The sequence below is a fragment of the Dreissena polymorpha genome, chromosome 12 (genome assembly GCF_020536995.1).
Source record: "Dreissena polymorpha isolate Duluth1 chromosome 12, UMN_Dpol_1.0, whole genome shotgun sequence".
NCBI classification, from domain to species: domain Eukaryota; kingdom Metazoa; phylum Mollusca; class Bivalvia; order Myida; family Dreissenidae; genus Dreissena; species Dreissena polymorpha.
This window is the reverse complement of record NC_068366.1, coordinates 46,622,468-46,647,642: the sequence shown is the minus strand read 5'-3', so window position 1 is coordinate 46,647,642 and position 25,175 is coordinate 46,622,468. Positions and strand designations below refer to the sequence as shown.

Sequence of the window (25,175 nt, the reverse complement as noted above, 5' to 3'; positions counted from 1 at the left end):
GGTCGTTTGTGTTTTACAAGAGTGATTATCATGACTTGGCAAGGATAACTTGCTATTGTTCTTTAACCTTATCATGTCATTATTTATTCATAATTTGCTTGCAATGTCTGACTTAACTTAAACTACATGGTTTGTCTGACTTTAACAAAATTAATGTTACTGAATGTACAAAAGAAACTGCATGTTCACCCTTTGCCACAAACTAACAATCAAGACCAGATGAGTTCAGTAATGTCAAGAAGATCATTTCAGCAACATTAGTGAACTGCTGCTTCTGTCTCATGAAGAATGCTGATGCAGTTCAACATTAGTGAACTGCTGCTTCTGTCTCATGAAGAATGCTGATGCAGTTCAACATTAGTGAACTGCTGCTTCTGTCTCATGAAGAATGCTGATGCAGTTCAACATTAGTGAACTGCTGCTTCTGTCTCATGAAGAATGCTGATGCAGTTCAACATTAGTGAACTGCTGCTTCTGTCTCATGAAGAATGCTGATGCAGTTCAACATTAGTGAACTGCTGCTTCTGTCTCATGAAGAATGCTGATGCAGTTCAGTTGTTCATATGTTTGGTTAAAATCATTATCTCTTAATCTGAACTGACAGTAGTTGTACCCATGAATTATGGTTTATAACAGTCTAAAGTCTTTTGATAATTGCTGGTACTTAACATTTTCCATCCAATATCCCATAACAATAATAGTGCAGCTCTTGTTCCATGCATTTGTTGAAAGCAATTGAAGGCATGTTGCAGGGCCTACCTGGGAAGCGCAGGCATACCTTTCCATCCTCAGGTGTAAAAAGAAATCTATTAAAGGGCACTTTGATTACTTGACTGATGCATTAAATAACATAAAACAGTTAATTGATTTGCTCTGTTTTAATTTTGTGTTGAGGTATCTTTTTTTCACCATACATACTGAAACTGATGTCATAATAAATAAACCAAACTAGAGCTTTTTCACAGACATGACAAATACCCCCACATCCCGCATTGACACAGAATATTTTGCATGTTGTCTTCACAAAAATCAGCAGACACCATGCTCAATGTTTAAAACACACTAACCTGACCCCGTGACCTAGTTTTTCACCTGGCATGGCCCATGTTCGAACTTGACCAACACATCATCTAGATACAACACTTCTGACCAAGTGTGGTGAAGATCAGATGAAAACTACTTGATTTAAAGAGCGGACACCATGCTGAATGTGTTAAACTTACTAAGTGACCCCGTGACCTAGTTTTTGATCTGGCATGGCCCATGTTCAAACTTGGCCTTAAGATCATCTAGATAAAACTTCTGACCAAGTTTGGTGAAGATTGGATGAAAACTACTTCAATTAGAGAGCAGACAACATGCTGAATGTGAAAAAATGCACTAAGTGACTCCGTGACCTAGTTTTTAGCCCGGCATGGCCCATGTTCAAACTTGGCATAGAGATCATTTAGATAAAACTTCTGACCTAGTTTGGTGAAGATATTGGATGAAAACTACTTGAATTAGAGAGCGGACAATATGCTAAATGTTTAAAACCCACTAAGTGACCCTGTGACCTAGTTTTTGACCCAGCATGACCCATATTCAAACTTGACCTAGACATCATCTAGATACAACTTCTGACCAAGTTTGGTGAAGATCGCATGAAAACTACTTGAATTAGAGAGAGGACACCATGCTCAATGTTTAAAACGCACCAAGTAACCCCTTGACCTAGTTTTTGACCTGCCATGACCCATGTTCGATCTTGGCCTAGACATCATCTAGATACAACTTCTGACCAAGTTTGGTGAAGAGCAGATGAAAACTACTTGAATTAGAGAGCGGACACTTAATACGGACCGACTGACTGACCGACCAACAGACAGACAGACAGACAAGTTCACTCCTATATAAACCCCTATACTTCGTTTGTGGGGGTATAATAAAAGTAAAAAATATTTGTTACCTTGTTATAAAAGGCCTTTGATTACTCCTCATTTATAAACAGCACACGCTTTAAAAATGTGTTAGGTATTAATAGCAAAATGATTGTTTTATTATGACGTTAAAACGAATGAGTAGATATTCTCAACAAGAGTGCCAAACTGTCACAAGAAACGCCCGTTTGAAGGTTTTGGACAACTTGATAATTTACCATGACCCATATTTTAAGTTGACCTACATATCATCTAGACACAACTTCTGACCAAATTTGATGAAGATCGGATGAAAACTTCTTCAATTAGACAGGGTTCTCAATAAGAGCCGGCCGCCGGCCAAATCGGCCATTTGAAATCAGATTTTGGCCGGTTGAAAATCACTCAGATTCGGAAAATCGGCAATTGACTTTTCGAAATGTGCTTGTCTTTTCGGTAATTTTGCTCCTTTTTGCTATTAAGCAAAGACGTCGCTTGATTATCTCCCTTAACCCTTTACCACTTACATACGTATTTTCACACATTTGTAGTCCCTTCAAAAGTTAAATTTGATAAAAGGCCTTTCTTACTAGATCCAAGTTTCAAAGGCTTCATTTCCAACCCTTAGATACTGATGAGCAGCAAACAGCATAAAACTTGAATATAATGCGAGTTACTCGCAGGCTGTTCTGGTTTTATGCTGGTTGCAAAAGCCATTTTCACTTCGCTTCTGAGTGGAAAAGGGTTAACGCATTACAACAACAACAACGATGAAAAGGCTCAAATTGGAATCGGTCAAAAACCAGTCAAATATTTTGACATTCTTTTCATCACATGGTGAATTTTTGTTCCTGATTGCTTGCGTTCTTTGTGTTAATGCAAAGTTTTTGTTGTTGTGAAAGTTTGTTATAATTCAGTTACGTTTCAAACTAGAAGTGTCACGCAATGTGCATGGTAGAAGGACGATCAGGCCTTTTCCCCATTCCTGTAGGGCCGAATTTAGGCCCCATTCCCAATCCAAAATCAAAGCTTTTTCCTTATCTGAATAAAATGTCCCAATTGGAACCTTGTGCAAAAAAAACCCGTAAAAATTGACCCTAAAAATCGAGTGCAATTACATATCCGAAAGTCGTATTTATCCGAATCATGATAAACTTTATTTGTGAAAAATCACATTTGATATGAGTTAAAATTTTACAAAAGTAATAAAGAGCTTTTTTCATTTACCTGTTGTTAGTTAAAAAAGCTAAAATTCATAAAATGCACAAAACAAAATGCTCAAATGTAAGTGCATTGTAGACCATTAAAATAGCCATATAAAATGGCCAAAAATGCAGGAAATCAAGTGCTCAATTTTAAAATTTTCCGGGGGAGCATGCCCCCATACCCCCCTAGAAGGCCTGTTGGTTTTGGCCTGTTGGACATTTAGACACAACTTCTGACCAAATTTGGTGAAGATCAGATGAAAACTACTTCAATAACAGAGCGGACACCATGCTAAATCCTTGAAATGCACTTAGTGACCCCTTGACCTAGTTTTTTACCCGGCATGACCCATATTTGAACTTGACCTAGATATTGTCTAGATATAACATCTGACCAAGTTTGGTGAACATCGGATCAAAACTACTTCAATTAGTGAGCGGACACAATGCTAAATGCTTGAAAGCCACTAAGTGACCACGTGACCTAGTTTTTGACCCAGCATGACCCATATTCAAACTTGACCTAGATATTGTCTAGATACAACTTCTGACTAAGTTTGGTGAAGATCGGATGAAAACTATTTGAATTAGAGAGCGGACACTGCTGTGAACGCTGCCGCCCACCCGCCAAGGGTGAAACTATAATACATCCCGTTTTTTTTACGGGAGTATAATAAAAGGAGGTAAGGCTCTTTTTGACAGTAAAATATGCACATTTTTGTGTCTGGAGGAACATCTTAAAACTGCTTATATTGAAATTTGGTATGAGAGCATATAGTCAAGACCCAAAGGCTCGAACTCGCCTGGCTCCAATTTTCGGTTGGCTTGAAGTCTACTCAAAACATCCATGTTTTATTGCTATATATGCATGTAAATATCTGTTGTTTGGCTTGAATGAGTGAGGGTTGAATTATCAGATGGCTGGAACTACTTTCTCAATTCCAGTAAAAATGTTCACACCTTCTTACATCGTTTTGGGCTTACCTACATTCGCATTGCATAAAGCTGTTCCGCCATTTGGAGCCCTTGATTAGTGCCACGCTATAATTGATGTCATGGCTGTTGCAAACTTATCATCCGCTCAATAGGTAAACTTTTGAGCAAAATTTGTAATTGATGCAATGGTTAATTGACTTGAAATAATAGGGGAAGATATTGTCACATCATCAGATAAACAAGACAACAAAGCATCAAACCCAACACCTTCTAAAGGTCTGTGAAGTCAGCAGTGGGAGCGATACAATCTGGGAATTTATAGCAGACTGGGAAGAGTTGCATCTACAAAGTCAACTGGATGCAATGGAGAGCTCCAGATTTTGACAACAATTCATCAACACTGCAATCATTTCCCTCTTAAAATTCAAACAAATAAATAAGTTGTGTTGTGTAGTATTTATGTGATGTGTATATAGTGCCTTTTTATGTTTAGTATCTTAGTGCTGTTTCTTACATGTACCCATACACGTGTTTGTAAAAACAAGCTGATCTTATATGCATTTATATTTTGTAATTTGTTTGATTGTATGGGTAACTATTAAATATTTATTAATAAACATATTAAGTAAATAACTGTCTCTTATAAATTCATCAGCAGGGTTAAGTAAGGAGTTTAGGCAGTATGATTACTGTTCCACTTGAGAGGAACATCTGTAGCAGTCTGAAGTTTGTATACACATGATATAAGAATTTGTTTGGCTCATATTTTGGATAGAGCTGTAACGATTCACCCATCATTCGATTTGATTTCGATACCAAATGGTCCGATTTGATTATTTTCGATTCGATTCAAATTAAACTATTTGCTGCTTATTTTGCACACTATTTCATGTTTGGTTTGTGAATTATATTAATTTATTAATAATGAATTAATATGTTTTGTATTTGTTATTAACTTATTATGTTGAACATTTAAAGTGTTGTTTTTTTTTTAAATAAAATTTAAAAACGCAACATTGTTTTATAAGTAACACATTTATTGAACAAAACTTCCTGTTGAGTTATTCTTAAATAACATAAACTGCACAATGTATCACCTGTATTTAACAGAAAACAACAACAACAAAAAACATGTAAGTATATAAACAACTTCGAGTTGACTTCTTAACAGAATGCACACAGTTTAGTAAACAAACCATATGGGTAACTTAGTCAACAAAACACGTTTTGCAAGTTGCCTTTGCGTCAGAACCTTTACGAAACCCGAAATGTTCCGATACTTTTGCTTTTAATTTTGACGGTGCGTCTTTCGGCGTGGTTGAAAAAGCCATTTTACCGGCTGATGTAATGCTCAGCATGTTATTCATTCATTCATTGGATGCCATATTGGCTATTGACCAATCACAAGACGTATTACAAATGACAAGAACATTTAGATACGGATTTGGAAAGTAAGGTTTAAAATGCGGATCAATCGGGATTGCAGTGAATCGAATCGAAATTGGCCTTATTGGTATCGAAATCCAATCAGCGGCGTTGAACCGTTTTTTTCGATGCATCGAACAGAATCGTTACAGCTCTAATTTTGGATGACTAAAAAATTCAGTGTTCGCAAGTACCTGTGTTTCGACTGTATATGGATAAGAGGATGACCATTGTCAAATTGAAACACGAATCATTGGTCAATAACTGACTGATGGCCCTTTTTGACTTGAAAATAACCCTTTTTATATGGGAGATCTCCTGTCTTGAGCTGTATATATAATAACATATGAGCCACAGCCATGTAGTTCCCAATTATTTTGGGCTGAGTCACATTCAAAACAAATAACCCTATAGGCAAGGTCAAGGTCACACATTGTGGTAAAAGATCACAATTTTGATGAATTATTAATAATTGCATAATGCTGCTGCAGAGATTTGGTGTTTGAGACGAAGTTTTCACAGTTGTGACACAAAGCTTAAACTGTTATGTTAAATAAATGTTTGTTAGTCATAAATGTTTTCCTATAACGTTTAATGTAGTTTGTATATATAACACAAAGAAAATTGTAAAGTCAAGTGTCATTAAGTAAGGCTAAATTCCAACTGTTTTTCATGTTCAATATTCTTCACTTTTATACCCAATTTTTTAACAGTTGTCTATACCATAATGAAAGGTTAACATTAATCTAGTAATAAAGAATGTCAATTTAAGGATATAAAGTGACAATTAGACCAGGATGTCTGGGTATTACTTAATAACATAATGTAACATTAGCTTTAATTGTTAGACCAGGATGCCGGAGTATGATGTAACAATCTTATGTAAAATTGGCTGTGTAAGTGTTAAAATAACCAACACTGCAAATTTAGCAGTTAAAACCATATTGTTTTATTATATTACTTTAAGTTATAACTAAGTAATATTTGAAATATTATAAAATTATTGATTAATCATATGCGATGTGGGGTGTATAATAGTGTGTCACAGGTAAGACATCTCTATGGTCAAGGTCAAGGTCACAAACTGAAGCCAAATGTAACATATATGCTTTATTTTGTTAAGATTGTACCTTACTTCCACGGTATTTGCACCCATCCATAAACAAATAATGTTCCAATAATAAACAATTGTTTTGGGTGTCTTTTGTCTGTTTTAGTTTCATTTTTTCCAGTTTCATCATTTTTTTCTATTGAATGCAGATTACACAAAGCAATGGGATAATATCGATGGTCCCAATTTAAAATGCCGAACGGTGAACCTACATTTTTCGGAATTTCGCAATTTTGATACTGTGCAAAGCGGGAAATCAATGCACATATACCCCCAAAATAATGAACGAGTTAACCAATCGCAACAGCTCAAAAAAGTCATGTGATGTAATGACTAACTGCAATTGATTGATGTCAAAATGACGAAACTGAAAAAAATTGTAACTTCGGCATTTTGTGCGCTAATTAATATATTGAAGTATCAATATAGCCATGTATTTTTAAGGCACATTGACGAAACGTAAACTTTTGCTTCTAGAATAATTCAATGATGTACATTTTATACCATTGATAAACGCAAAAAGAGATCAAAATAATATAAAATGTTGAGGCCTTATCTTAGTAACTTGTTGCCACAACTAATAGCTTGTTCCTACAACTTATTAAGTTGAGGTCTCAACAAAGTAAGTTGTTCCTTCAACTTAATAACTTCTGGCCGCAAGTTACTAAGTTGAGACCACAACTTGGTAAGTTGTAGGAACAACTTACTATGTTTGGACCACAACATAGTTACACTAATCAGATAGGCTGTTTCATCTTTACCGTTTTATCACAGTTAATACCCTCATACTCGTACTATTGTGTGTTCGGGTTCGAGCGCCGGTTTGAGAACCATCCCCGTAAGCTATGGATCCCAGGATTGAGCCCCTGTCTGAGCACTTGCATTGTTAGCGACTGGGTTCAGGGTTCCATCCCCGGTCTGAGCACTATCAATGAAAGCGTCGGATCCCGGTTTCGAGTCCCAAAGCACTCTTTTCATAAAAGAGTGGTCCATGGTTTTTGGATTCGAACCCGGGACCCTTCTTGTAAAGGGCGATTGCTCTGACCGGGGCTCGATCCCGGGAACCATCGCTTACGAGGCGAGTGCTAGATGCCTAAGTTTTTTACGGTCCCTGGGTTCGAACCATGGTATGAGCACTAGTCCTTAAAGCTAATTAAGAGTTTTTGACGGTTCCGGGGTTCGAATCACAGTACGAGCATAAGCCCTGAAAGCTATGGGTCTCTAGATCGAGCCTCGGTTTGAGGACTTACCCTATAAGCGACGACTTGAATTCCGATGTGAGAATTTGCACCAACAGTGACAGGTCCCGGGTTCGAGCCCCATAAGTCTGAGTACTAGCCCTGAAAGCTTTGGATCCCGGGTCAAGCCTGTGTCTTACCACTTGCCCAGTAAGGGAAGGATCCCGGTTGCGAACCTCAGTCTGAGCGATTGCACCGAAAGCTACGGGTTCACACAGGTCTCGAACCAAACAGCCGTTGCTAAAATACCATACTGAGCACTCGCCTTCTAAGCGACTGGTTGCCGAAATGAGCACTAGCTCCATAAGCAGCATTTCCTGGTTTCGAGTCCCGGAATGTGAGCAAGTGATGGGTGTTCAGGTTCGAGCGCCGGTCTGAGCACTAGCCCTGTAAGCTATAAATCCCGCATTTTTAGGGTCCGGCGCTAAGACTAGGACTTGGATCAGGGTCCGTTCGCTTAAATCGTAAGTACTTAAACCAAGATTTGAGCCCTAGGCCCATAGCACACAGGGCAAGTGCTCAGACAGGGCCTCCAACCAGGACCCTTTACGTAGGGTGCGAATGCTCAGAATGGGGTCCCAGTCGCTTACAGGGAAAGTCCTTAGACTGGGGCTAAAACCCAAAGACACATCGTTTAAAAAGGGAGCTATCAGGCCTGGATTCGAAACCCGAATCCGTTGCTTATGTGGCTAGTTTTCACACCAGGCTTCGAACGCTGAACCCAGATGCTATCTTGGCGATTGCTCAGATAGGGGCTCAAATATGGAATCCATGGCTTACATGGCAAGTGCTCAGATAGGGCTTGAAACGGGGATCTATAGCTAACAGGGATAGTGCTCAGACCGGCGCTCGAACCCGAGCACCTAGTAGTATAAGGGGTACAAATTGTGATAAAACGGTAAAGATAAAACGGCCGATCTGATTGGTTAAACTTAAAGTAGTTGTCTCAATTTAGTAAGTTGGTCCCACAAGTTATTTAGTTGAGGCAACAACTAATAAGTTGAGGCAACAAGTTATGAAGTTGTCGCCACAAGTTTCTAAGCTGAGGCCTCAACTTAATAAGTTGTTCCCACAAGTTATTAAGTTGAAGGAATAACTTACACTAAGTTGAGGCCACAACTTAATAAGTTTTGGGAACAAGTTATGAAGTTATGGCCACAAGTTACTAAGCTGAGGTCTCAACTTAATAAATTGTGGGGACAACGTACTTAGTTGTTTCCACAAGTCAATTTTAAAGTTGTTTCCACAAGTTATTAAGTTGAAGCCACAATATAAATAAAGAATTGCGGTTGTCACCTCTGTGCCACCGTGTAAAACAGAAAAACACGCATTGCATTGCTATATCTAATGGAAAAAAGTGGAATAATTTATTCTATTGAAACAAAATCAATTACAATTAGCTGTCAAATTTGCCGAAACATCACATAAATGCAAATCTTAATGACGAAGATACATTTTACAGCAGATTTATTAACTAAGCGTCAAATTAATTCCATACGAACATGCTCCATCATGAGACACTTAAAAATGTTAAAAATAATATTTATTTGATTTTGTGCAAGTGGTAAACATTCCTAGTGTCAATAAGGAGAACCAAACCAATTAGCACACTACAAACAGCATTATTTGTTTCACCCATCATTACTTTATTATGATGGGGTTATGAGCTACTTTTGTGTGATTTCAGTTTATACCTCATATATGTATATATATATATATCATTGCACTGTTAATCTGTCAAATAACACCTTTGAATTATACTTATGGATACAATAAGTGAATTAAATGTTGAACAATTATGTTTGGTAGTTGATATGTGTCTGGGCTCCTAGAAATTTCAAAACAAGGATGTACCGACACATATGGACTTTAAGCTTAATGAGACTAAATGATGGATCCCAGATAGTGATCTATGAAATTAATGGATAAACTATTAAATACCAATGGATCACTAATCTTTTTCAAAGCCTTTATCTGTTGAAACCTTCAAATCAAAAGTTGATCCATGTAGATGCCTGTCTCTCAACATAAAGATAGCATGCAGTGTGTGCAGCTATCAATTGTTGCAACATTCTCAACAGAATCATTAACTCCCTGAAAGCGAATATCTGAAACTGTATGAAACCTATAGGCATGTAAATCAGTTTTTTTGTTTCATGTTAGGAAACTTAATAACCATGGGAACATTTTCAGTTACTGTCCGTGAAAATATTAACTGGCAATTATGTCATATAATGAGTATAGTACCATACTAGTTATGTCTTAATTATGCATTTAAAAAAAATGTTTGACAAAAAATAATTGCATCATTTTACAATCACAACTCTATGATATTCTGACAGCTACATTGCTATGAAGTTCAGATATGATTTTGTACCAATGCCTTCAAAAGATTCAATTAAGATCTGCTAGTCTCAATCTCCAACTTATCAGTCGTACAAATCATCTTCTCTCCTTTTAATATCAAACCACTCAATATCAAATATAATTTTTCAAAATGAAAGAACTAAATGTGAAAAACACTAAAATAGTGTTAAATTATAATTATGCTGCTGCCTTAGAACTACGTATAAAGTTTTCAATACCAGTCAATACTCTGTGCTATCAAAATCTTATTTATTTTCGAAAACACAAACCTGTTAAAATCGAAACAAAACCACCCAAGACCATGTCTGTTTAAATATGTGTATTCTAAGTCAATCATGGTTGATGCAATCTCTCAACTTGTTTGGCTTGAATTGACTAGACCAAACACAATTTGTAGAACAGAAATGATTGCTATGCTATGTTACTCACTGGAATTCACAGCACAGGAGCAGGCATTTATCATACTGCAAGCTGTGATTTCCATGGGCACTCCATAATGGCTTATCTTTCATCCAGACAATCTTAGCATATTTACTGTGCTGTCACATGCCGCTAACAAGTTAAAAAGACAATTTTTGCAAGTTCGAGATTAATTGTCAGAACTTAAATGCAAGAACATTGATGTGCAGGACTTGTACAATTGATACCCTGATATCATCACAGACACATGCACACTGCTTGCCTCCTTACCCTGATATCATCACAGACACATGCACACTGCTTGCCTGACTTGTACAATTGATAGCCTGATATCATCACAGACACATGCACACTGCTTGCCTCCTTACCCTGATATCATCACAGACACATGCACACTGCTTGCCTGACTTGTACAATTGATAGCCTGATATCATCACAGACACATGCACACTGCTTGCCTGACTTGTACAATTGATACCCTGATATCATCACAGACACATTGTACAATTGATACCTTGATATCATCATAGACACATGCACACTGCTTGCCTGACTTGTACAATTGATAGCCTGATATCATCACAGACACATGCACACTGCTTGCCTGACTTGTACAATGGATACCCTGATATCAACCCAGACACATGCACACTGCTTGCCTGACTTACACAATTGATAGCCTGATATCATCACAGACACATGCACACTGCTTGCCTGACTTGTACAATTGATACCCTGATATCATCACACAACACATTAGCTTGGAAATAGCAAGTGTTTCTGTGGCTTGTGAGTGGCATACAAACTTGCTTTTTTCGGCGTAGCTGTATACGCCAGCTTTTCACCTCACCCTGAATTTTGTAAGTGACCAATCAATTTGAATATAAAATTGCCCGCGGGTTGGCCTGAAACTTTTCGAAGTAGAAATTGCGCCATCTACAAACATATTTCACATTAACATTTATATGTTATTCCATCGACTTTCTATTTTTGGGAAGTATAGGGTATGAAAAGGGATACTACAGTTCGTTTAGCAACTATGTTAACTGCGTATTCAGCATGAAACAATGTTTTCTCTAATGATAAGGTTTGAGAGATAGAGCAGTTTCACACTAAATTCTCGACATCAACACAGAGTGTGTGCCCCTTTATATTAAGATGAATGTCAGCCCAGAGCGTTTGTACTTCAAGGCTGTGTTCTCATATTTGGTAGTTACTAAGATATTGCATTCTGGGCACTCAAATTTTTTAGATCATACAGTGCTCCAGATAAGCTGCGTATCTGCGTCTTTAGACCTATTAAAATGGTTAAAAACGCAAAGAAACACAAGTTCATGCATATTGAAAACAAAACCAATAGGACTTTTAGGAAAATTCGCCAAATTTGATGCGTACGATACCATAGTTTCGATCGAAAATGCTTTGCTTGTTATCAGCATTTCTTTTTTTAGATCATATCGTAACGCGGCGACGCTTTCATTCAGCAAGCGCATGGATGACGGAGCAGGAAAACAGTCAAATTAATTCAAACGCTCTGCAAACTAGATTTCATAGTTAGATAAAGCGTCTGACCAAATTAATTACGACGACATACATGCTTTTTCAATCTGACTTAATTTGTCGCTCATTGTGCATGTTTTTGTTAAGCGTCTGTTCTTTTAGTTTCTTTTATGATGCGAAATAGAAATGTCTAAGAGAGGTCGAAAGACGTCCAAGATTGTTGCGCCAAAATATCAGTCGATCGCAAATTTTTTCGAACCAAGAAAGCAAGAGCCAATAAGTGCCGAATAATTCGTGTTAAAGTTTTAAGTTTATATTATGGACAGTTTCAAGGATTTAAGATGTTATGAAACATCAGTTTATTAAAGTTAATTATGTTCACAGTTTTATTGAATCAATACAAGTGTGCAGCTTCAACAGAAGCAAAGCAGCACTGATTTTAAGGTATGCAATTTTATAACTCATTTTTCCCTATTTCAAGAATGAAATCACACTTTTTTTTTAAATCAATGGGTGAAAACCCTATTTTCGAAATGATTACTGATCATATAAGTATTGTTGTCCAGTTACCTGATATACGCTTTAACGAAAATATTTTTGATTGTTTTCGAAGCTTTAAACAAGCCGTTGTTCCAGAAGTGGAATTGTTACCTCACTTTCATGCATGGCATTCTAACCCGCAAGGTATCAAGGTCAGTTTGCGGTCAGTTACAGAAATCATTATATAAACGCTATCAAGTAAACTATGTGTACTTGAAGTTTATTTTGATCAGAAAGATACAAAACAAAGATATTCGGCGATATTATGGCATATCAATCATAGATTTTTAATGTGTTTTCAACAATTGCACGATAAGGACCAATTTTGATTAATTCCATTAGAAATATTTATCCATTTAGACCAATTTATTAAGCATGAGCAGGATGATTCACGATACTATTAATATTGCAATCAAATAAAATTGGAGTGTTGCCGCCTGACCTATATGCTTTCATTTATTTTAATGCTTCTTGTGCTTTTCTTTTCTGTTAATATTATATAGATACCTGAGTAATAATATCTAATAAAGCGAAATAAGCCACGAAATCTGGCGCAACACCCCGTAATTGATTTGCGTGTGATGCAGCTAAGAACTGCGCAGAAAAAAGGCATTCACTATTTTTGATCTCATAGATATAACTTTTGATCGTTCATAAACACTGACCACAATCAACACCATATATCTTTTTTTAAAGATATTTCTTGTTTGTTTTACTTTCACCAGAAAAATCACAATTAATCATAATTTCTCTGCAAAGACATGAAGATACAATATACTTGTAATTTATATTGATACCAAAGTCCCCTTTTGCAAAAAAGTAATGGAGGGCAGATCTGTGGTACAACTGGTATTTGATTCATAAATATTCTAAGGCGCATATCTCACACCAGTGAGTGGACATGTTTATGTCTCAATCAGGGGCTGTTACCAGAGCCGATCTGTATCTGCTGGGAAACTCATCCCACTAATCTCCCAAATGTTTCACTAATCATGGTAAGGCAGGTGTTTGACAATGGCAAAACCAGTCAGATCAGTATGAAAGAGGCTTGCAATAGACAGACTGGGTGCAGGATTTCCTCCAAGCTGTGTCTGCTATACAGATTGGCAGCTGCTTTTCCAACTGTGTCTGCTAAACCGATTACAAAAGTCTTTAGCATGATGATGATGCCTGCTGTCATCTTGTTCCAAATTGGAAACAATAAAAGTTATTTACTACCATTGGTTTAGAACTCAACACTTAAACTTGGCTTTCTGCATAAAATGAATATGTGTAAAAATAATAAATAAATGCCATCTGAGAATAATAAAAGTTCATTTGTCTATATACCAACTTCGAGTCACACACAGTCACATATGATAAAGGCCTTCACGTGGAACTTATATATCTGAAGAAGTCGTCTATATCATAATACAATATGCCCATGCTAAAATTCCTGCAAATGGTTATCACTGCATGTACCATTTCAAGTGCATTCAAATATGGAAAGTAAAAATCCATTTTAGTTGCTAAACATTTTATACAATTAAGAAAACATCAGCTATTGTTTCTCTTAAAATAACCTGGATCAAACAAGGCTTTGTCAAGATTGAAATAATGAGCAATTTCTGCTGGAGACATCTCTTTAGTCAGGAACCAATTGCAGAGCAAATGGAACGTTTCAACAAAGGAAATGCATTGCTGTAACAATTGATAACAGACGTTCGATAACAAGCAAAAAAATAATAACAAACCACTATGTCAGCAGTGGTTTTAATAGTATTTCATAATTATTATGAATGGCCATGTTATAAACGAAACATAGTGCACTAACTACAACATGACAGATTCAAACATAAATATAATTATATGACTGACAGATTAACAGTTTAATTTTAAAAAGGAAGTTAGTTAAGTGTGTTCAAATAGAACCCATCCTGAGGCTTAAACATTCCATTCTCTATAGCCATCCTTACCAACCCATATATCTCGAGTTTTAAGTTATACACATTTCACTATGTGTTGTGTATATTTAAGATTGCACATATGATATTTTCATGACCCACGTAAAAATTAATATAAGTTTGCACTGGTCCCATCAGGTTGCCCAGACTAAACTGGAACTCTTGGAAATCAATAGATTGATGCTCCAGTTATTTCAGTCAAATTCCAATTCAATTTTATATTGTGTTACTTTTTTGTTATCCTTACTGTACTTGCATAAACAATTTGATAAGTTTTGGTGTATTCCACACTTACGTTTGAGGAAGCCGTGCTCTGAAGATAGTTTGATATTGTCTGTGTTAAAGAATAAAAAATTGCAAGGTATTGCCTTGGAATAGAGAATCATATAGGTTCAGCAAAAAAATCGTAGACTTGTGTTCACAGATAGATGTATAGTGTTTGCACTGCAAGTTTTTTACAATCACATTTAGATTGTTCAACTGGGAATGTTTGAGTAAGATTCAACTAGAAGAAGTGTTACACGGGCTTCATGATATACACTCAGACGGACCAAAAAGTCTTCATGCTTGCGACTCCGTGTGTGTGTGTGTGTGTGCGTGCGTGCGTGCCTGCGTGCGTGCGTGTGTGTGTGTGTGTGGAGGGGGGTATTAAAAGAACCATTTTAAAGAACAAAAGATTGCTTATCTTTTCCAAACATGCCTGAAAAAGATATGCAACAAACTATAATATAAATTTAGTTTCTTGATAAAATAAGATTACTGTTTCACTCCTAACCCAGTGGGCATCAAACGTTGTGCGAACGTTGCTGCAACGTAATATTTAAGTCGCAACGTCGGCAACCATTACAGAACGTTGCCACAACGTTGCATACAAAACATTACCCGGACGTTTCATCAAACGTTGCAGTTTGGTTGTCACAATGGTGTATATGAAAGTTTTCCCGACGTTTTTTTCCAACGTTGCTGCAACGTTTTTTTCCAACGTTGCTGCAACGTTGTATTTAGGTTGCATTCAAACGTTGCAGTTTCCCAGTGGGCATCCAACGTTGCTGCAACGTTGTATTTAGTTTGCATTAAAACGTTGCAGTTTGGTTGTACCAATGGTCTATATGAAAGTTTTCCCGACGTTTTTTTCCAACGTTGCTGCAGGGCCCTCAATCTGTCAAATCCACGGCCGAAATTCGGCCGCATTCCCCCCCCCCCCCCCCCCCCCCCCCCCTGAAAAGTATACTTTTTTCCCCTTTCTGGGGGAAAAATTCCCCCTAAAAAAAAAATAAAAAAAAATGTTTTTTTGTTTTTTTTTTATAGATAGATGTCTCATGATTACTATATCTCATTTCTATTTTAATTTAATCTTGTCAACATACTTAATTATGAAATAAGCAATGAATATAGTGCAAACATGTACAAATGTAATAATTAGAGAGTAAGTTAAAAATCCCTCAAAAAGGGAAACGCCGCGAAAATTCCCCCTGCTATGGGTAGCGACCCACTTCCCCTAAAATGGATTGAGGGCCCTGTGCTGCAACATTTTTTTTCCAACGTTGCTGCAACGTTGTATTTAGGTAGCATTCAAACGTTGCAGTTTGGTTGTCACAATATCCAACGTTGCTGCAATATTGTATTTAGGTTGCATTCGAACGTTGCAGTTTGGTTGTACCAATGGTCTATATGAAAGTTTTCCCAACGTTTTTTTCCAACGTTGCTGCAACGTTTTTTTCCAACGTTGCTGCAACGTTGTATTTAGGTTGCATTCAAACGTTGCAGTTTGGTTGTCACAATATCCAACGTTGCTGCAACGTTGTATTTAGGTTGCATTCGAACGTTGCAGTTTGATTGTACCAATGGTCTATATGAAAGTTTTCCCCGAGGTTTTTTTTCCAACATTGCTTCAACGTTTTTTTCCAACGTTGCTGCAACATTGTATTTAGGTTGCATTCAAAGGTAGTATTTCTTTTTTTAAATAATATAAAAAAAATAAACAAACTATTTACAGCCAACCGCTCTTTCGAGTATTATCGGCAGATATGCACACTGTCGAGTCCGTTTCCTAGAAAGAACCAGTACTTGGTGTCTACAGAGGGGATAATGAAACGCTCCCCGAGTAGGAATCGTACTTTATAATAATACAGTTCATGCATATGATTTCTTGTACGTTTTAGAAATTAATTTTTTTAAATTTTACAAATCAGTTGCTTAAACTTTACGATGCTAAATATAAACTCAAAATCGCCGGATAAAATATATTGCTTAATTTGTGTTATGCATTAAAATGGTAGAATCTAGTTTCAAAATTTCAACCAAAAATTAATAGTCAACATTTTTGTCTGTAACATTCAACAGTCGCCATGGTGTAGTGGATGAGGTATCTGCCTAGTGATCAGGAGTTGGTGGGTTCGATTCCCACTCGGGGACCGTTTAAGGTAACTTTCTCTGGACATCAAATAATGGTTGTTTGTATGAAACAAACTCGATAATGTTCCATAACTGCCGATAATAATCGAAAGAACGGTTTGCAGTAAATAGTTTAAAATTTTTATATTATTTAAAAAAAAAATAGAATTAAAAAATACTGCGTTTTAATGCGACCTAAATACAACGTTGCAGCAACGTTTGGAAAAAAAACGTCGGGAAAACTTTCATTTAGACCCTTCGTACAACCAAACTGCAACGTTCGAATGCAACCTAAATGCAACGTTGCAGCAACGTTGGATGCCCACTGGGAAGGTGTTGTAACATCATTAATATGAAGTGTTCATTTCTTTCCCTGTGTCTGTCACATGAAACAGGGTTTAATTAACTGGAAAGAAAACTGGCATTGATTCAACAACAATTCAATAATCAATTCTGAGGAAGACTAAAACCCAAACGAATTAGTCTTATAGCATTTATATTGAACAGTGTTGGAACACAATTCCACAATTTCTTTCATTTGTCCCAGGCAGGAAATAACACTAATTTTAACAATTCAGCAATTCCATTAAACAAGAAAATAACAAACGACAGGAACTGCCACCTTACAAAGAACAATATAAGCAAGGCCGTGCTAATGTTCACCAAGCATGCCACATAAATAGAAACAGTAGCAAGAACCAAAGGAAAAACATGAATTAGTAATGACAACTTAATGCTTGGCACTTTCAAAACTCTTTATTATCCCATGAAAATTGGTTTATTGAACAGCGGCAGGGATAAACTAAACACTAAACACACTCGTCTTCATAAAGAATGTTTTCACATTAACTAAAAATAAAATGTTCATTGTTATTGAAATATGTAACATCTGAAGGAACAGAGAATTTGAGAGAGAATTACAACAAAAATAACAGGCATCAGTAGTAGATCACAATGGATATGGTGACAAAGACAGTTTATTATATTTATCTGAAATGTCCATTAATCAAGGAAAACCATGAGACGATACATTATCAGCTTTAATTGACAGATAGTAGCTAAAGCACTATATTTTTAACAAGAGATCCAATTTATCCCAAAATACAACTGTTTAAAAGTCCAGGTAACATTAATTTGTGAAGGATGTATTATTACTATTTGTACTTAGTTATTTTAAAATTGCAAGAATGTTGAAGTTACAGTGTGGACAAAGTTGAACACAAACACATGTACATACAACATTCTTGTGACCAGTGACAGCTTACTGAGCTTAAATATGCTTTTTTCAAGGCTGCCAACATGCACATCTCTTTCAATCCCTCCAACCAGGCAGGATGGGTATCAAGTTTCAATCTACTGTATTCAAAATGTTATGTATCAGCTGTGAAAATCTCTCTTTAAACTTCCATTAAACTGAATTGTTAATTTTCTAATTCATTCAGTACACTCTAAATAGTGCTATTTTCTAACAGCCTTTTAAATTATTTTTTTAGGCAAAGAGTAATCTATGTACACATGGAGGAGAACACTACAATATTTCATGATTTGAAATCTTGTTGTGTGAGTGGCAATAACTGAAAATGAAGTACTAAACAAACAGCTAAAACTGTTATTTGTTTGTGACTGCAAAAACAGCTGTTCAATTTCTGTTGTGTGGAAATGTCATATATTCAGTAAAAGGTCACATAAGACTGCTGCAGTTCCAACACTGCAGATAAAACATTTCAACAAGGTGCATGACTTGTTTGTACAGTAATTGCTTACAAATATAGTGGTTATAATTATGTTTATTCATATTACCTGATGTCACATCACAAATCTTGACCTGCTGTGAAATGAAGAGAAATATAGCTTATAGTTAATTAAGGTTTGTTTTTGATCTTTTATATGTTTCTGTTTGACCCTTACTGCATTAACATATTAAAATAATTACAGAAACAAACCATAACAGAGCTGTTTATGCAGCATGATACAACAATCAAAATAATGGCCTTACTTGTTACTTACATGAATTATCCCCAAATCACAGAACTGGTATAACTTCCAACACCATTCATCTACGCATAAAATGTAAAACTATAAGTTAATGATAAATTAACATTATACACAATTAAAATGTCAACAGAATGTCAGTAAAGGGTTTACACCTAACACAAATTCACTTGTTTTACACCTTGAATTATTATAACCATAACCTAATTCATGGTCTTTCATGTAAATGTAATGCTAATAAAGGTATTTAAGTATGTTCTGCTTCAAAGCTTGCGATTTCTCTATTATCAAGCTTTTGAATATGACCGAAAAAGATAAAGAAAGCAGGAATATACAATATCCTAAAACTTACACAATGCTTTGAAGGTGTTAATTTCACCTCTACACTGACTATCAATATTAAAAGTTGAAATCCATTCATTTAAATCATGCTTGGATGGTCATGCAAAACTTTATAGATGCATTACTGAAAGTTCGCTGACACTAAAAGACCTGAACTCATACATTTTATGCTATCCTGATAGTTTATAGACACTTAATGACCTGAACTATTACATTTTATGCTATCCGTACAGGTGTACTTACACTTTATGACCTGAGCTCTTACATTATATGCTATCCTGATAAGTGTACTTACATGTTATGGCCCAAACTCTCACATTTTAAGCTATCCTGATAGTCTACAGACACTTTATGACCTGAACTCTTACATTATATGCTATCCTGATAGTCTACAGACACTTTATGACCTGAACTCTTACATTTTATGCTATCCTGATAAGTGAACATACACTTTATGACCTGAACTCTTACATTTTATGCTGTCTTGATAAGTGTACAGACACCTTATGACCTGAACTCTTACATTTGATGCTATCCTGATAGTCTACAGACACTTTATGACCTGAACTCTTACATTTTATGCTGTCTTGATAAGTGTACAGATACTTTAGCCCCTGAACTCTTACATTTTATGCTATCCTGATAAGTGTACAGACACTTCATGACCTGAACTCTTACATTTTATGATATCCTGATAGTCTACAGACACTTTATGACCTGAACTCTTACATTTTATGCTATCCTGATAAGTGTACTTAGTAACTTACACTTTATGACCTGAGCTCTTACATTTATTGCTATCCTGATAAGTGAACATACACTCTATGACCCAAACTCTTACATTTTAAGCTATCCTGATAAGTGTACTTACACTTTATGACCTGAACTCTTACATTTTATGCTGTCTTGATAAGTGTACAGATACTTTATGACCTGAAGTCTTACATTTTATGCTGTCTTGCTAAGTGTACAGACACCTTATGACCTGAACTCTTACATGTTATGCTGTCTTGATAAGTGTACAGACACTTTATGACCTGAACTCTTACATGTTATGCTGTCTTGATAAGTGTGCAGACACCTTATGACCTGAACTCTTACATGTTATGCTGTCTTGATAAGTGTACAGATACTTTATGACCTGAACTCTTACATGTTATGCTGTCTTGATAAGTGTACAGACACTTTATGACCTGAACTCTTACATTTTATGATGTCTTGATAAGTGTACAGATACTTTATGACCTGAACTCTTACATGTTATGCTGTCTTGATAAGTGTACAGACACTTTATGACCTGAACTCTTACATGTTATGCTGTCTTGATAAGTGTACAGACACTTTATGACCTGAACTCTTACATGTTATGCTGTCTTGATAAGTGTGCAGACACCTTATGACCTGAAGTCTTACATTTAATGCTATCCTTACAAGTGTACTTACACTTTATGACCTGAACTCTTACTTTCGATGCTATCCTGATAGTCTACAGACATGTTATGACCTGAACTCTTACATTTTATGCTGTCTTGATAAGTGTACCGACACCTTATGACATGAACTCTTACATTTTATGCGATCTTAACAAGTGTACTAACACTTCATGACCTGAACTCTTACATTTGATGCTATCCTGATAGTCTACAGACACTTTATGACCTGAACTCTTACATTTTATGCTGTCTTGATAAGTGTACAGACACCTTATGACCTGAACTCTTACATTTTGTTCTATAATGATAAAGTTTTTTTTATTTCTGCTAAGAGCTTCAAGGGAGACTCAAGGGAGGGATGTGTCCTTCCCCCTCCCACCAAATAAAGTGATAATGTCCAATAGTTTGGTTGTAAAATGAGCAGGGAAATTTGGGGGGGGGGGGGCGGGTCTGTAACCTTCTTGTCTAGGTGATTGAGGGGGGGGGGGGGATTTTGTGAGTGGCAACTTGACCATCTAGATACCAGGCACATCAGGCCATGTAATCCTTGTACCACATTGCCCTGTCATTGATTTTCACTACCAGCTGTCAGTTTGCAGTCACCACAGGTAACTGTCATGACACAAACACTTCAAAACCCAACTGGTGTTTGTTAAATGTCTAAAGAAACTTCCTGACTGAAGACATGGCAACCCCAGCCATGTATTGATCAATCAATGTTGCACACTTCAAAGTTAACCAAATCTTTAGTAACAAGAAGATGGCATGAGAAATAACCTCTGATCCACATACCTTTTAACATGAAAGAACTTATGTTATCATTACCAAGTTGAGGCCTTATTATTGTTCAGGTATTACTTGTAATTTTAAATTGTTGGAAAGGAATCTTAAATAATAAGATTATTTTGACCTTGCCTTTCCACAAATTGATCCTGAAGATAATAGACCTCCTCTACTAGTCATGACCAACCTACTGACCACATGTAAAACATCCTCAACACATATCAGTTCTGCAGTTATCACTATGAAGGGTTTATTTACCAATGGCTACTTACCAACATAAAGTTGCCAAGCACCATTTCACTGGTAATGAGGTGGACTGTGGAGGGTGGGGTAGAGGGCATGTTGTTTGTATTAAGTAAGAATAATGCATACCATAATCACTCACTTTTAATTGACACAACTGAATCCAAATTTTGAAGCAGATTTAGGTCTTTCAATCTCAGAAGTAACTGTTAAAGAAATCTAACTAAGAGCAATTTCATATGATATAAACAGAATCAATTTAAACGCATTAAATTTCAAAGTGTGAAAACATGTGGTGAATTGCAAAGCCAGAATTCAATGAAAGAACTTAAAGAAGTAAATCAGGCAGTCATTGAAGCTAAATTGAGCCCACCTATCTCTGTATGCTCCTAATAACCCTCCTAGCACATAACATCTTCATACTGGGTGAGTTTCTATGAAATCACAGAGCAGATAACTACCATGAGAATGGGGCTACCACAAAACTGGAGGCCTGCCCGGCCACACATCACTGCACAGGCACCGCACACAAGGTCAAGAAGTGCCTTCACCATCATTGTAATTACTATGTGCTTTATACCTGCATTTCTAACTATGACCACTGATGAATGGGTGAGAAACAAGATCCTTCTGAAGTTTTAAATCAGTGACATTCTCACTTATATACTACAGGCTGTAAGTATATTACTGGATGTTCAAGTAACACTTAAGATGAGCAGTGGGTAATGGGAGATAACAACAAGATATTAGATGTGAAACCTTTTCATTCAGTATACTTCCTTATCAAAGTAAATCTGCAATAAATCTGCAAGAAGCAGCTACACAGGAATGTAGGATTGCATGTTTGATAGGTTACAATTCTCTTTAATCCTCCAACACTGGAGTAAAAGAACACCGAACACAATAATATTCTAGTGGATACCAGTATTATTAATGCTTATTAATAGATTGATCGCTTTGCAATTTTATATAAATAACAAATGGTTTGAGTGATCAGTTATTGATAATGTGCTATACTGTTACCTATTCAAACAACCATAGATGCTCTACAGGGCATTTTATCATCGTATATTCATCTGCTAATCAGGTATCTGTCTATTCCCAAGCTAGTATTTCATCGTAATTATGTGGAATTCACACATTGAATTTATTCAATACATTTACTGATTAAACAAATATTTCTGGTATCTTAATCGCTTAACAGTTTTTATCATCTTTTATACTGAGGTAACTGAAATCCCATACACAATGATGATCAACACAGATTTATTGATGCATGGACTCTTTATAGTGTGTTGTAGTGTGAATGAGCTCATTCTACAATAGTGATCAAGATAAGCTCTCAGTATTGTTACCATACTTGTCTGACATACAAAAGAACCCCAACCTAGATTGAACTTATCAGAATAGGACAAAACAATGTGTTTAAACTGTTAAATATAAACATGAAATATTTATATCTGCACCTAATTTCTTTTATCAGACTTTTGAAATATTTACGATTCTTAGATAATTATTAAAGTTATGCATGTCACTTTAACTTAAACTCAGGTCCATGTATTGGTGTGTTTGACTGATTACCTGGACAGTGATAATCACTATATAGTCCTCTGCACCCTAAGCAACCTACCTGGCCCATCAAACTGACAGTATTCGGCCATTACATTATCACATCACCATGACAACAGTGAGATGGGAGCTTTATATGAAATCTTAGGAAAACTGTTAACTAAAGGAGTTAATACTTAGTTTATGATATGCATTTTATGGACCTTTTTTAAAACTATTGCAATTTTGCAAACTTAAGACAAAGATCATTAATAATATTTTGTTCTTTCAAAAATATTCCATTGTTAATTTCCATCATTTTCTACAGACATCTACAACTTGGCAATCAGTGATCAAATGAGAATGGTTACCAGAATAATGTAGGTCTTCGTGTTACATCATATTGTCAGTCAGTGAAAGCCCCAGATTGACATGTCCCTATGTACAGTGCAGCCTGCAGGCCCCTAGTGTGTGCATTACTTACGTGTGTGTAGTGGTAGTAGCAGATGAAGACAGGACTGACAAAACAACGGAGGTATTTGTAGTTGAACACAGGCACAGGCAAGGAACACAACACAGTGGGGCAGCTATTTACAGATCTGAAACAAGTAGTAAATTATCAGTTATTAAAATGTTAAAAAATACAAACCAACCATATCCCATCACTAGCAGGCAATGAAACTGATCTATCTAGCCCTCACAAACAACTTTCCTGACATTGTATAATAGTCATGGAATATGATTGGCTAGTAATTTTATATGAATACTAGCCATGACATGGAACATACTAGCCATGACATAGGGCTGGTTAGCTATCATGTGGGACAAGCAAGCTAGCCATGGAGCATGCTCTGCTAGCCATGACATGGCACATGCTAGCCATGACATGGAACATGCTAGCAGGGCCCTTGCTACACTTGAGGGATTGGGGCCGGGGCCCTTAGAGGGAGAATTTCGCGTCGTTGTGGTCGAAAAGGGGAATTTTAGAAGATCTTTTTACCAACCATTTTTTTTTTTTTTTGAGGGGGGAATTTTTAGCTGAAATAGGGGATTAAAATTACTATTTAAAGGGGGAATGGGGACCCCATAACAGCAAAAAGAGGGCCCTGGCTAGCCATGACATGGAACATGCTAACCATGACATTGCACATGCTAGTCATGACATGAAACATGCTAGCCATGACATGGAACATGCTAACCATTAGAGCTGCAACGATTCGATCGGATTCATCAAATTGGGAAATGCTTCGATTCGATTACGATACCAAACCTACCAAATTCGATTCGATTCTTTAACATATATACATAGATACGTAAAGCACGCTGTATTCTGACTATTGATACGGGAAGGTGAAGGTTTTATCTTTACCTGTAATTACGACCCGCACGCGCGATTGGTTGCTTATTACTTTAGTCATCCAATCAATAAGCGCATTACGGTCTACTTTCGGAAAAAGCGTCAAAATGGCTGAACAAGTTGTTGCCGACAAATTGAAATTATCAGATGCGCCTAAGAAGCTAAAATCAAAAGTGTGGCAGTATTTTGGGTTTTGGGATGGTAGCCCTACCGATAAAGCAAAGTGTAAACTGTGCTTCATGGATGTGGCGTACACAAAGTCCGGCTCAACCACTTATCTAATGCAACATGTCAAACGCAAACATAACGTTGATTTAGCAAGACTAAGAGGTGGCACAAGTGCAACTACTGAAGTCGCGAGCCAGAAAAATAGTTCCATTTCTGTTGGAATTTTGTTATGTTTATTAGAGAATGTGATTTGTCCTACAGGTAACAGGTGATGCTGTCATGTCACAATAGTAGACATGCTTATAGCGGTTTTGGGTAAAAGTATAATAGTT

At 36.4% G+C, this 25,175-nt stretch overlaps 1 protein-coding gene across 2 annotated transcripts in view; it reads right to left on the bottom strand.

Annotated features, from left to right (window-relative positions):
* LOC127853913 (CUGBP Elav-like family member 2) overlaps window positions 1–25,175 on the bottom strand; it is a 194,223-nt gene that overhangs the window by 132,580 nt on the left and 36,468 nt on the right. For both annotated transcript variants that reach the window (XM_052388721.1, XM_052388722.1), the window contains exon 2: window positions 23,803–23,917. The gene's annotated coding sequence lies outside the window, so the exon portion shown is untranslated. The remainder of the gene's footprint in view (window positions 1–23,802; window positions 23,918–25,175) is intronic.